The sequence below is a fragment of the Lynx canadensis genome, chromosome A3, assembly GCF_007474595.2.
Source record: "Lynx canadensis isolate LIC74 chromosome A3, mLynCan4.pri.v2, whole genome shotgun sequence".
Classification (NCBI taxonomy): domain Eukaryota; kingdom Metazoa; phylum Chordata; class Mammalia; order Carnivora; family Felidae; genus Lynx; species Lynx canadensis.
Genome location: NC_044305.1, coordinates 116,795,703 through 116,809,031, shown reverse-complemented (window position 1 = coordinate 116,809,031; position 13,329 = coordinate 116,795,703). Strand labels below are relative to the sequence as shown.

At 53.3% G+C, this 13,329-nt stretch overlaps 1 long non-coding RNA gene across 2 annotated transcripts; it reads left to right on the top strand.

The window, feature by feature from the left end:
• Positions 1-2,740: 2,740 nt before the first annotated feature.
• On the top strand, positions 2,741-13,078 carry LOC116737992. Of its 2 annotated transcripts, none has more exons than XR_004343442.1 (3): positions 2,741-2,898; positions 8,388-8,528; positions 12,854-13,078. It is a non-coding gene; the product is annotated as an uncharacterized LOC116737992 (long non-coding RNA). The 2 variants fall into 2 exon arrangements; XR_004343441.1 differs by having other exon boundaries at positions 12,838-13,078.
• The last annotated feature ends 251 nt before the right edge of the window (positions 13,079-13,329 follow it).

The window sequence follows — 13,329 nt, the reverse complement described above, 5'->3', positions numbered from 1 at the left end:
AAGAGTCCTGAGAGCCATGTGTTTGGGGATCTTTCAGGTGGCTTAGATGACGTGGAGATCTGGGGTCTCCTCCCTCACCCCCTTCACCTGTGCCCCATAGGTTCCCACCCCTGGAACTCCTCTGCCTGTGCCCTGGAGACTCTTCTATCAGGAGTCCATCCAGGCTTTGTGGGGCTTGGTGCTTAAACAATTTGGGAGCTTCATTAAGAAAGAAGGCAAAATTAGATCTGAAAGTATTTATTAAGGATGATAAAAGAAATCACAACAAAGTACTGGGGCAGGGGATTCAAGTCCCTTTCTTCTGGGATCTCTTCAGACGAGTGACCAGAAAGCTTCCACAGGGCTGCCTGCCACCATGCCTCCACTCGCCCATCGGGGCAACTCTCCTGGCTCCTAGGGCCCCGGGCTGGGAGTCCAGCAGCTTCAGTAGCTCCCACCCCTGCTGGCGCCTGGCCAGCTCCTTACCCTTTGGCTTCAGGTTGACATCACATCTCATGGCCCCCAGGCTCACTCTCATCACGTGGTCATGGTAACCGTGAGCGTGTGACTCACCGAGTGCCTGTTCCTTGCCAACCAGTGCGAGTGCTTTCCGAGGGTCAAACACACCAGGAGGGCAGAGCTGTGCTCCTCCCTGCTTGGCACGTGGGGAAACTGGGGCTCTGAGAGCTTGTTTCTTGTCCAAGGTGACGCGGTGGCTGGGGTCAGATCCAGTCTGCCTCCAGGGCTCTGTTTCTCAAGGGCTGAGCCAACTGTACCTCCCTTATTATGGGTAATGTAGGCATGCAGTGGGGGTCTCTCTCCATCACTCGGCTCCCAAGGGCAAACAGTAGTCTCCCCTATTTCCAACATCTGGCAGAGAGCGGGGCGAAGCAGTCCTCAGGAGATACTTATGTTCAACTGTCCAGCGGGGTCAGGTTGGAGAGCAAGAGGCACAGGAAGAGACATGGTGGAAGGAAGACAGGATGGGGGCCAGGTTGGAGGAGCTTGTCGGAGGCGGTGCTAGGTGTGACCTTTTCCCAAGGACACTGGGAGCCACGAGGGGTGTCCAGCTGGGGTGTCCAATGGGGTGACCATTGGATCTGTATTTTGGAAGGTCCGACTCTCAGGCTGTGATGTGAGGATGGGTTTGTGGGGAGGCGCCCACCTGCCCTCTCCCAGCAGAGCTCAGGGACGTGGAGGCCAGGCTCGTCCCGTCCCCACCCTGTCTGGCATCGCCACTGATGATTCACTCTCACTTACACGTTATGAAACACGGGCCAGGGCTTGCCTTGCTGGGCTTCAGTTTTCCCATCTGTAAACTCGGGTTTCTTCACGCCTACCTCGCAGGGGGAATCCACTGCAAAGCACCCAGGAGCCTCTTCCTGCTGCTGGCTGCCACTGGTCCTGGTTGGGAGGAAGAACCTCCTTCCTGGGGCCTCTGCTAAAGGGAGCTCAGGAGCTCAGCTCACCATGCCAGCTTGCCCCCTGAGGGGCTGTGGATGGGAGCAGCCTCCCCGTGGAGCCCAGTGGGCCTGTGGGGTTCTGGCACGGGGCTGGTGCCTGCCATGGGGGATCTCCTCAGTGCTTATGGGCTGGCCCTCCTGGGCCCCTCGTGAAGCGTGGTTAATGAAAGCTGCTCCTTCCAGGGCCTCAGGAGAGGCCCCCACGGGCCTGCCCTCAGTGGTGTCTCAGAGAAGAGGAAAGAACCCAGGAAAGTGCTAGAAAGGCCAGGAGAGGTTTCAATCAGTAAACCCCGGACACGTTTGATTCAGTCAGCAGGGCCTCCGGATGTGTGAACAGCCTCCCGCCAGCTCTCCTGCCCTGTGTTACGTACGCCTGCCTGTTTTCTCCGTAAAGACCCTCGGGAATCTGCCTAGAAAACATCTTGGGTGAGTGGCTCTTTGCGGGGCTGCGTGAAGTCAATGAAGCCTCTGGCTCCCTCTGCCCCCACCCTGTGCCCCTTGGATGGTGAGGGTTAGAAGTGGGTAGGGTGAGGGGAGGGAGCAATTTTCATTCAAGGTAGGGCAATGTGAGCCTGGTGTTTCCGTCCAAGGGCAAGGGCCCAGTGAGGAAGCATGCATGGGCTACTCAAGTTCACATTTTCCGAAAGCTGGGGCAGTGAGATCTGGCTTGAAGAGGAGGCCACAGGCTTCCTGGTATGCGTGTGTTTCTGGGGAAGGGCGCTAACTGAGGTGGGGGGCCTATGATGGGCTGGACATAATCATAGTCTGTTACATGCCCCTTGTGGCTACCCTATCAAGTCAGTATTGTTACCCCCATTTTATAGATGAGGAGACAGGAGGTGAGGGAGGTTACGGACTGGCCAGAGGTCACACAGCTGGAAGAAGCAGGATCAGGATTCACAGCCAGTTCTGCCTCTTGCCAAGGCCTGGATGCTCACACGACCTGCCCTTCTGCGCCTAGAAATAGCTTGAGAGCTGAACCGGATTGGGCCCACAGGCCACTACAGCAAAACCAGGGGTTCCTTGCCAGCGGGGTCCCAGCCCCAAGCCTGCCATGCATTCCCCTGCTGTGGTCACTACCCAGCGGGGCCCGGCTCTCTCTCTCCGGCAGCCCCCACAGGACAGGTTGGCCACTTGGGAGTGCCCAGTGCCCGGCTGGGCCCCAGGGGAAATGAGGCCAAGGGGAAATGTCTCCTGGCTCCTTCTCTCCCTCTTGCAGGAGCTGCGGGCTCCTTCAGAGCAGCGGTTGCTATGCAGCCTTGTTTATTCAAGGAGAGCGTGGTAGAGGCCGGCAGCGCACCAGCAGCAGGGCCAGGGGCCTGTCCTCTAGCCCAGGGCTGGCCAGGCGTGGGGCCGCCTCATCCTTGCACCCCTGGGCTCCTGGGCCACATCGTCCGTGGAGAGACCACGGAGCCTGGGCTTCTTCAGTGACAGGGGTTGGCCTCTGCGTGGAAAGGTGAGGAGGGGATGTGCAGGGGAAGGGGGTGGGGGATGGGTCAGCCCACCGGGAGTCCTTGGAGGGGTGTTGAGGACCCGACCTGGAGCCAGGACAAAGGGCACCGATGGATAGAGGCTGTGGCACTGTGGGGGCAGTCCCTTCCTCTCTCTGGAGCCTGCTGCTCTCTGAGCCTGTGAGCCAAGAAACAGGCTGCCCTTTCCTGCTGGCCATGGCCGCTGGCAGAGCTCCCCGTTTGGGGGTAAGCCCCACTCCCTGGGGCTGCCGAGAGCGAAGGTGCCAGAGGGGTAAGGAAGGCTCTGTGTTAGGGGCCACCTCTCCAGGACAAAGGCCCACATTGGCTGGGGACCTTGAGGAGCACAAGAAGGGACTGTATGGCCAGTGCTCTGTGGGTGCAGTGCTAAGGGGGTCACAGAGCACAGGGGCACCCAGTCCCACCAGCAGGGATGTGTAGGGCTGTAACCAAACCGGTCCTTTTTGTTTTTTAAAGTTTATTTATTCCGAGAGAGAGAGAGACTGTGTGTGTGAGTACACAAGCAGGGGAAGGGCCGAGAAAGAGGGAGAGAGAGAGAATCCCAAGCAGGCTCTGTACTGCAGAGCCCAAAGCGGGGCTTGATCTCATGAACCCTGAGATCATGACCTGAGCCAAAGTGAAGAGTCAGAGGCTTGGGGTGCCTGGGGGGCTCACTTGGTTGAGATCTGACTCTTGATTTCAGCTCAGGTCATGATCCCAGGACTGTGGGATCAAGCCTTCCTTGGGCTCCACACTGAGCGTGGAGCCTGCTTGGGAATCTCTCTCTTCCTCTGCCCCTCTCCCCTGCTTGTGCTGCCTCTCTCTTTAAAATGAAAAATAAAAATAAAAAAGGACCTACCTCAGGGTCGCCTGTTGTCCTCAGGGCCACCTCACAGGCACCTGACTCTGCTCACCTGCATGGATGCTTGGAAATTTATTGCTTGTTGCATACTCAACCTCTTGTCAACAGAAAGATGTATAAAACTCATGAATTGTTTAAGGTAGAATTATAGGGGAGGCAGCGTGGCTCAGTCAGTTGAGGGTCTGACTCTTGATTACGACTCAGGTCATGATCTCATGGTCGTAGGATTGAGCCCCGTGTTGGGCTCTGTGCTGAGTGTGGATCCTGCTTAGGATTCTCTCTGTCGCTCTCTGCTCCTGCCCCACTCGTGCTCTCTCTCTCTCTCAAAAAAAAAAAAAAAATGTTTTTTAAGTACAATTTGTGAATGTGTAGCCACTACTGCCCAGGTCAGGAAATAGATGCCCACCTTAGTCAGCCTCCCGAAGCCTCCCCCACAGGCCCCTTCCTTATGGAAGCCACCTCCCTTCCCCTTCTGCTAGGGTTAACTGTATTCTCATTTCCCCTGGCTTTTCCATAAAGTTTCACCATCTTTGTGTGCATGTCTAGGGTGTTTAATTTGGTCTTCTTTTGAACTTCATAGAAACAGAATGGCACCCTATGGAATCTTCTGTGCCTGGCTGGCTTCTTTCAGTAAACATGACACCGTGGGGCCACCCAGGGCGTTGAGGGGAGTAGTAATTTGTTCATTTTCATTGCCGTGGAATATTCCACGGCATGAATACCCATAACTCTTTTCTCCAGTTTCCTGTTGGGCATTGGGATTGTTTCCACATTTTGGCCATTGCCAAATCAGAGCTGCTGTGGACGTTCTCATACTTCTTTCTTGGTTCACACATGTGAGGTTTTCTCCAGGGCAGGTGCCGAGGAGCAGACTTGCGGGGTATATATAGGGCTTGCACATCTTTAGTACCTAAGCCAGGCTGCTTCTCTCCGTGCCCGTGCTCGTGTCCCCCTCGCCAGCTGTGCGTTGGAGCTCCGGCCACTCTTGGTCTCACCAACACTTGGTGTCGTCCATCCAGAGGCTTAGTTGTTGGCGATCTTGGCCGACTGACACAAGTGTTCTGACTGACTAGCACTTCTCTGGTCAGGATTTGGGACTTGCCTTGCCGCTTTCTTACTCCCCACTTTCCTCTCTCTGGGGGAGGCCCCTTTCCCCTGGTCTCCTTGCTCAGCATCGTGCTGTTTCCCAGCCTCCTCCGTTGTTCTCTCTGCTCTCCAGGCCCATCTGTCCCTAGACTAGACCGGGCTCCAGGGCAGCGATCTGGAAGTCTGATATTTCCACCGTGTCTGTGCTTCAAAACCTCTGGTTTTGGGCCCAACTTGCATCCCTTCTTGGGCCTTGGCTTTCCTTTCAATAAAAAGGACAGAAGAACAGGGCCCTCCACAGAATCCATCTCAGTTTCCCAGGCAAAACCTGGCACACGTTCTGGAGAGGCACCTGTAAGATTCGAGCTTTTGGTCAAGCAGAGTCCACTTTCTCCCGGGGCCGTTGGAAAAGGACAGAGCTGGTGGTCTGAAGCCGGCTGAGCTTCTTACGGGGAGACCTTTGTCAAGAGCCACTTCCTGGAATGTGACAGACATTTAGACACTGGGCACGGCCAACACAAGCTTGCCGAGATGCTGAGTGGAAGAGGTGTTTATTTCTTCTCAGCCCTTTCTGGTCCTCTCGTACCTGTAAGTGCTCACAGACTGTGGTTTGATGACTGGAGCTCCAACTACTGGGCGGGGGTCCCTGAGCCGGGAAACCTTGCAGAGAGCCTTCCTGGGGCAGTGGACCAGGCCACTTTGCATAAGACTTCAGCACTAGGATCAAGCTCTTGGACGACTCACACCTTGATGGGTGAGGTTTCAGGGTGGGAGGGCAGAAGGTTCCGAGTCTCAGCCAGTGGCTGTGTAACTTCAGGCACGATTGACACGGTGGCACCCGGCCCCACCAGGAAACGTAGTCCTCCTCAGGAACCCCTTGTCCTGGCTCTGACCAGGCACCGCAGTCCGAGGCACCGCACCAACCATTTTGGGGAGGCCTCGGTGGGAGGGTGGAGGAGGAAGCTGAGGACCTTGTCAGCTGTGGCCAGTGTGATGCCTGCAGGGATATGACCCCTGGGTAGGCTTAGGCTCTTGCCGGCCCTGGGTGTGTCATACAGCCAGACCCCACATTAACCCCTTATTTGCCAGCCAGGAGACTAGATTACCTTCGAGGTCACTTACAGCTCACAGTTTAGTGACAGGAGAAGCAGATGAAGGCACCCCTTGTCCACACAAGGTGAAGCTTCATTGAATTACTAGCATGTATTCTGATCTCTAATTTATATTAGCATCAAGATGATACACAAAAGTGGGGCAGGCTCAGAAGGTTTTGAATTTTGTAAATTTATGGATATATTACACACCCTTTCCACTAGGGCCACCACTTGCACATACAGTGCCTTTGTGTGAGTTAGAAAAAGACATCTCTTTATCAAGACACTTTACTTCTATTTGTCAGAGAAGGGCAATAAATGTGCAAGTTTGTGGTGACTGCAGTGTGAATGGGGTCCCCTTAATTGTGATGCCTTGTGAAGTGCCCAACCTGAACAACCACACAGGGCAGCCCTGCTTGTCCCCTACTATCATTGTCTTCCAAACACAGCTTAAATAAAACTTTTTCTCACCCATAGGCTTTCCCATGTCTTCTAGACCAATGATTCATATCAGAATTCCTGGGAGGTGGGGGCTGTTTTGAATGTCACAGCTCTAGATATAAATGCAGCTCTCCCCTTCCACCCTCTGTTTCCCGTCACCCCCAACACACACAGTAAACTATTGGAAGGCAACCTTCCTTAGCTGCATTGGCAATAAAAATGGCTGAGAAGTTCTCTTGACCATGAAATCCACACTGTCCCGGAAAGTCATTAAGACACGGGCACTAAGTAGCTGCTTCCTTAACAGACTCTGTTCTGGTGAGAAGGGATCTCTTGGAGCATTTCCCAGCAAGGTGATAGATACTTGAGCTGCTTTTCTAAGTGTCCTGCCCCAGCCTGTCTGCTGCCTCCTGCTTACCCCAGAAAACTTATGCGATGAAGGACATCCACCAGGTGGCACCTCCATTTTGCCACCCAGCCTCAGCCAGGCCACCGTAGCTTCGTGCCCCAGAAACTTTCAAACAGGGCATTTTCCCCTCTTCTTGCGCATCTTAACACGCACACTAAAATAGTTATTAAACAATAGTATCAGTAGCCACTGTTTGTTGAATACTTGCTTAGGGGCCGGACAGCATGAAATGCTTTTCATATTTTATTGAATACTCTCAGTAACCTTGTGAGACAGGTGTTACTTTTTTCCTTTTGCAGTGAAACGGAAGCTCAGAGGGATTAGTAATGTGTTGTATGTGAAGTCTTGTAACTAGCAGGGGAAGGAATCTAACACAGGGCTGTTGACTCCTGAGTGCGCGCTGTGAAATACCATGTTCTTCTGTCTCCAGGAGCAGAGATTGTCAGCCCTGAGGCCTTCACTTACCTCGATGCAACTACTTAACCTTTCTGAGCCTCCGTCTTCTTATGTACAAAACGAGGACAATAATATCTGCCTTGTTGCTCTATTTCAAAAGTTAAATGGCGTGATATTTGCCAGCACCTAGCTCAGCGCCTGGTGCATAACAACATGGAACTGAGAAATGTTAGTCTCCTTCCCTTGTTTCTTCTCAATGAGACTGTCTGTGAAGATGTGCTTTCATGTTGATTTCTCCATTCTTGCATGCTGCAAACGGTTATGGAGCTCTTATTATGTGCCAGGCGCTGTGTTTGGCACTTTGTCTGCATTTCTTTACATTCCTGTGGGCCTGCTAGCTGATGCACCTGCTACTGTCTTGAGACAGAGGGTTACAGGAGTACTGACCCCCCTGATCCCATTACGGCAGGGAGGTGGCATCTGTAATCAGTGGGTTTAGCTTCAAAGCTGGTGAAGGGGCCCGGGGAAGGGGGCACTTATGGCGGACTGGGGGGGACACGTCATCTGTGAGCTGCCTTCCTGCTGGCCCACGTGCCAGTCACGTCTGGAGGCAGGAGCCTGAGTGGGAGCACTTGGGCACTCCTGGTGTGTCTGGTGGGTGCAGGGATCAGTCTCCTGGTTTTGGTGGAGATGGCTCCTGGGGCTACGAACCTCAGGAGTCAGATACTGTCATTTCTCTCCTCAAAAAGTCTTTTTTTAAAAAAAAATGTTTATCTTATTTTTTGAGACAGAGAGAGACACAGCATGAGCAGGGAAGGGGCAGAGAGAGAGGGAGACACAGAATGTGAAGCAGGCTCCAGGCTCTGAGCGGTCAGCACAGAGCCCGACATGGGGCTCGAACTCACGAACTATGAGATCGTGACCTGAGCCAAAGTCGGACGCTTAACCGACTGAGCCACCCAGGCGCCCCTCTCCTAAAAGTCTTTAGAGTTCCCTTTACCGGCAGAGCATGCCCCGACTCTGACAGAATGCTGCAGGTCCCCACATATCGGCCCTCATCTGCCTTCCAGCCCCGGGCCCTCCTGCCAAATCCCACACTCACAGTCCGTTCCTCCATGTTTCGGCTCAGACTGTCTTCTCAGCCTGGGAGTCCTTTTCCCTCCGCGTCTGAACCCTGCCTCCTTCCAGGCCCGACAAGGATGCTGCTTTCCTGTGGAGGGTGTCCAGGCGCCTAGTCAGACAGCACTGCTGGTCTCCCATGTGCCCATCTCTGCCCGGGACCCACCCCTGGCGTCGTGGTGGGTGCGAATTCACAGCACAGCATCCCAGGTGAGAACGGCGGGAGGGCCCGGCCGGGCTAGTTGGAGCCACTGCCTCTACAGACACGTGTGTCTCCTCCACCTGAGGGGCACATGCGTCACCTGGGTCTGTCTTGTAAGGACAGAGGGCTGACCCATCATAAATATATTAAAACATTTTTTTTAATATTTATTTCTTTTTTTGAGAGAGACAGAATGTGAGTTGGGGGGTGGGTAGAGAGAGAGAGGGAGACAGAATCTGAAGCACGCTCCAGGCTCTGAGCTGTCAGCACAGAGTGTGACACGGGGCTCGAACTTACGAATGGTGAGATCATGACCTGAGCCGAAGTTGAACGCTTAACCTACTGAGCCACCCAGGCACCCCCGTCATAACTTTAAAGAGAGCTTATGGGCAGGGGAAGGGAAAGGAAGAGGTCACACCTGATGCTACTGACCATCTACCAGCAATGGTGCTGAATTACTTTTGTACATGACTTCCCTTAATCCTGACAGAACCTTTCGGTAGGATGGTTTTTCAGATGAAGAAATCAAAGCTCAGAGGAATTAAGGAACTTTCCCAAGTTAATATGAGAGGGGCAAGGGTCAGTTACCAAGTTAACCCAGCTGTGTCTTGCCTCAAGGCCAAAGATCTAGGTGTCCCAACGTGGGCTTTCAGGAGCATACTGGGTAGGGGTGTGGGCTGGGAGGGGTGCCTGTCTGAGGCCTCTCTGCAGAGAGAGAATGTTTCGGTGGGGGACAATTTGGGGTTCCAAACCTAGGTTTGTTCACTCTGCCGTCTTTCCCTTACTCCCTTTCTCTACCCACCATGACATTTGACACCACTGTTCCCACCCAGCATGTCTGAGGAGGTGAGAACTCTGACTTATCAGAACCCGTGTCTCTCAGAGGTCTCTAAAAGGTGGAATGGGTAGTGTCACAGTCACACGAAGGAAGCTGCACGTGCAGTAGCCCCTGGAAGAGGGGGCAGGAGGGGCTGCATCTAGGATCGGGGGCCCATCCCCTCCCGGGCCTCTCTGCTCTGACCCCTCCTCAGAGCCTCTGCCTTGCCCTCCTGTCTAAGTAAGCGCTCTTACTTAGCCGGGCTCTGCCTGGCTCCCTTGGGAGCAAAGTGGACGTGGAACGGGGCACGGGCTCCCTGCAGGCTGTGCAAAGCACAGGGGTGATTGGGATTTTGTCCCTGGGGCTGACATTCTTTACTGGGCCAGTCTTTGCTTTGTTTCCTTTCCACTTGAAACCTGAGTCCCTTCTGCCACCTTTCTTCATTCCTGTGGTGCCAGTCACCATGGAACCTCTGTAGCCATAGCTTTAGTGGAAAGAGCAGACAACGGTCAGTTACCTTGGGCCACTCCATTCCATGAGGTGGAAAACTGAGATTGAGGGTGGAGGAGTCAGCCATCTTGGGCAATCCAGAGCCTCAGGGAGTGAGGACAGAATCCTGGTCCCCAGAACCCATTGGCTATTAGCCCTTTAGGTCAGGGGTTGGCTGTTCCAATAAGGAATAGTCACTCCTTGGTGCCCAGAACAGAACAGTGCAAGGTGCAAATGTGGGCTCAGTGAATTGTATCTTGGTCAGGGGCTAAGTACGGTCCAGGCTAAACCCCAAAGCTTTGTCTACATTTGAGCTGGAATTTCAGATCTTGGTTTTTACAGTTTGCAAATGGATTTTTAAGTTCCCACCAGGTCATGGGTCTACATGATTTTCCCAGAGAGGGGCCACCCATTGTTCTCACATAAGACATAAGACATGGTTGTTTGTCCATATGCAGCTGTGGCCACCTCCCCTTGAGCAGGAGATCCTGCATGTAGACCCTGAGAGCCTAAGGGGTCATATGTGTAGATACAGGCAGGGGCAGGCCTACGAGGGGGTCTGCCTGCTGGGGTGCCCTGGCAAGCTATGACGTGGATGCAGGTTTCCTTTCTGTACTGCGGGTGTCCCTCCGGGCACAGAGTAATGTCGGCTGTCTTGGCCAATGGCCGTTCTGCCCGCTGAGGAGCTTGTGGCGAGTGGGGAGGGGACTGTCTGGTTCAGAAGGCCCTTTGCAGTAGAGCTGGCCACTGAAACTTTTCTCATCTGTAGTCTCAGGCAGCTCCAAATCTTTTCTTTAGCTTCTTAGTGAGTGATCCCTTTGGGGAAACTGAGGCAGCAATAACCACTATGACAGCATAAGGTGAGAAACAGGGCTGAGATCCCCTTAGACAGTGAATCTGGGGGCACCAGGGTGGCTCAGTAGGTTGAGCTTCTGACTCTTGATTTCATCTCAGGCCATGATCTCATGGTTTGTGAGTTCAAGCCCTGCATTGTGAGTTCAAGTCAGCTTGAGGACGCACTGACAGTGAGGAACCTGCTTGGGATTTTCTCTCTCTCTCTCTCTCTCTCTCTCTGCCCTTCACCTGTTCGCATGTGGTCTCCTCTCCCTCTCTCAAAATCAATAAACTTAAAAAAAAAAAAAAAGAAAGTGAATCTGAACTACAGCCCAGTGGTTCTCAATCCTGTTTGAACATCAAAATCACTCAGGAGTTAAGAAAAAGAAACCAAACAGATCCCTGTGGGCTGCTCCCTAGAAGACTAATTCAGCAGGAGCCGGAGGTGGGGCCTTGGAATCTGTCATTTTATCAGTTCCCAGGCGATTCTGATTTGCAGCCAAGGTCGAGAACAAGGGCTGCAGCTAAATACCACTTTTCTGCTTATAATTCATGAAGAAAGCCTCTGCTCTGGTTAGATATGGCAGCAGGAGTCTGTGGGGCCTGCGGCTCTCACTGTCCCCAAAGCCTGGGCTCTAGCTTATTTGCTTTAATTCAGTTGTGGATGGTCTGTCCCCGTCTGGAACATTCCTGCCGGGCTTTGCTGGAAGCAGCCGCCTTGCCAATCTCTTGAGTGTGCCTCTTTGCCGGCTGACTGGGGCAAGGGGCAGGGTGTTGAGACCAATGTCCACCACATTGCTTGGGAGAAATGCTGCACCTCACGTACATTCTCAGCTGTGTGTCACTACCTTGTGGCCAGATGCTTATCTTAGTAGTCAGCAGAAGTAGGTCAGGGAGTTGCGAGGAAAATGCTCCTCAGAGCTTGAGGACGTAAGCAATGAGACCAGGCAGAGGCTGGGCTGGAACCTCTGTTTGGGCCAGAAGCGTTGCTAGGAGCTGCCGTGCCCTCTGGGGCCTGAGTGGGGACGGTGGCAGGCTGGCTTCCAGACGGAGGCTGGTTTTCTCACTTCCTGAGTTGGGATTTGCTGCTCAGCAAAAGGAAGCTGGCCCTGCATCTTGCCCTGTTCCCAGATGATATCTCGAGGGAGTTACTCCAGAGTGCAGATTGGGACATGTGGCCTTTACCCCAGATTTTATCACTGATCAGCCCTGGCCATCCACCTCACTGCCTGTCAGGGTAGAAATGGGTCGGTCACCTTTCGCTCAGCAAAGACTATAAACTTGTGTAAAGTGGCAGAGTCTCTGGTGAGACCCTTGTCCCATGGAAAGAGAATGAAGTTTGGTCAAGACAAGAGCTGACAACACCCCAGAGTTTGAGGGAGACCAGGAAGAGGCCTGAAGTAGTCAAGCAGTTGGCCACAGGACAATGAAATGACTCTCTGACAGAAGTTTGGCTTGGTCAGTGAGGTGAGATTGAGGGCCAAGAACTTCATGCAGATGGAGATTGGCACATCCTGAGAGAAAACTAGAGAGCTGGTTCTGGGAGACCCCGCCAGACGTCTGAGGGACGGGCAGAGTCATAAATCTCGACATTTGTCGTGAGGGCAGCTGGCGGAGAAAATGAGTTTTTGAAGAAAATAGAAACTAATGGAGAAAGAGAGCATCAGACTCTGCCTTGATAAATTCTACCTTCCCCAGAGACCCTAAGGTGTCCCTGTCAAAGCCACAAGTGAATCCAGGTTAGTGGGTTTTGGTGACACTCTTCATAGCCAACTTTGGTCACAGTCTTGTGGCCTTGGCAGTTGGAATGTTGCAAGCGTCTAAGAGAGTCAGAATGTCAGAAAAGAGGTGTCCTTTCGTTCAGCAGCAGATTTCTTCAGTATAAGAATATTTCAATTCCTGATGGGCTTCCTGCAAAGTGGTTTAAAAAGTGTGCTATTTGGGGGTACCTGGGTGGCTCAGTCGGTTACGTGTCTGATTCTTGACTTCAGCTCAGGTCATGATCTTACAGTTTGTGAGATCGAGCCCCAGATCAGGCTCTGCACTGACACCATGGAGCGTACTTGGAATTCTCTCTCTCTCTCTCTCTCTCTCTCTCTCTCTCTTTCAAAATAAATAAATAACCATTTACAAAAATGTTTGTAAAAATGTTTGTTATTTGTTCTCACTTCACTCAGCCGCTCCCTACCATAGGTCTCTCGATGTTACAAGCTGTGGACCTCTGGATCCCCAAGGACTGCGTTCACGGCCCAGGAAGTAGTGGCTGCCTCTGGACAACCTCCCAGGCACCTTCACTGACAGGGGCATGGGCACCCGTGATGCTGTCCCCCCAGGTACGGGGCTGCACTCTGCCTGGGAGATGTAGCCAGGCCGGTGGCCATGCCTTCCTGCCCTCGCCCAAGGCTCTCTGCTGGCTGTGCTGGCTCTCCATACTCAGCTTCTTGTCTGAGGCCTCCCTAGCCTGGGGAAAGGCTCGGAGTATTCTAGAAACTTGTCTGCGCTTTGCCTCCACTCTGTGCTGGTGGGCTGCCTGAGGAGCTGACCTGTTTTGTGGAGGGAGCACATGGATGGCCAGAGGACATGTGGCTGGGCCTCAGGGTGTCTCTGTCTCCTCAGCTGACAGGGCAGGATAATGGGAACAGTGTGCCCAGCTCAGCCTCAAGAGATGG